The sequence below is a fragment of the Alligator sinensis genome, unplaced genomic scaffold (genome assembly GCF_000455745.1).
Source record: "Alligator sinensis unplaced genomic scaffold, ASM45574v1 scaffold1127_1, whole genome shotgun sequence".
In the NCBI taxonomy this organism is placed as follows: domain Eukaryota; kingdom Metazoa; phylum Chordata; order Crocodylia; family Alligatoridae; genus Alligator; species Alligator sinensis.
Window position 1 is genome coordinate 237,670 of NW_005842693.1, and position 1,115 is coordinate 238,784.

A 1,115-nucleotide genomic window follows, 5' to 3' on the forward strand; every position below is an offset into this window, starting at 1 on the left:
ACAGAGTCATCTCATTCTCCTGCCTCCACAATCTCCTGGCTTTTTGTGTAGAATGCTTCAGACCTCCAATTACCAATTACCTCTATTCCCATGATGAAATAGTAGTTTCAAGACAATGTTACATTATTTAATTTCCTAGGAAATAATCATAATGCACCTTCAGATAAAGAGCTACACATCAAAACATACTGTATTTTTCTCTCTACATATGAATGCAAAATATTTTGTATATAATAAATCAAGTTTTAAGGTGGAAGCATTTTAGATAGCATGAAGAAAATGGAAGTAGCCAAAATTACTCACAGTTTAGTTGTTCCTGGGTGTGTCTACACGTACACATTTACTGAGCAATAACCAAAATTACTGTGCAGTACGGGCACGCATCTACACATGCACACCCATACTGTGCAGTAAATATGGTGATATACACTGACTTGAGCATAAATGTGATACCTGCATCACGCAGGTATCAAATTTATGCCTGATTAGTCACTGTGCAGTAACACACATGTAGACAATTTGTGCATTAACACTGTGTGTGTGGACTGACTTGGGACTTATTTAAGCTGGTATAAATGCATGTTTCGACACGCCCACTGTTAACAAGTAAAACATCACAGGCTGTAATGCTGGGGCCAATATCCAGGCAACCACACTGTGCAGTGTAGAGGTAGCTGGAGGTCTGTAGTTCTCTATGATTCAGAATGTGAATATCAATACACATATTCTGAGCTGGAAAACACCTCCTGCAAATGCAGAAGGCATCATTTTGTGGTTAGGCTACTGAACTGGGACCAAGGTGTTCTTTTTACTTATTTGGTGGCAGGCTGATCTAAATTCTGTACAAAACATAGACAAAAGTTTGCTGTCTAGAAGACAAATACAAATAACTGGAAAGCCACCCTATGGAAAAATAAAGTGAGGATTTGCGCACACACACACACACACACATGCACAGACACACACACATCTACCTATTATTACTTAGGTCACGCTGCTTGTATGCCTTTCAAAAGGGAGCTTTTAAACTACATGAACAATTTTGTATGACTTGCATCTGATATTTATTTCATTACAAGTTTGACTAATATAAAGTGTCAAAACATCTTTGTTTA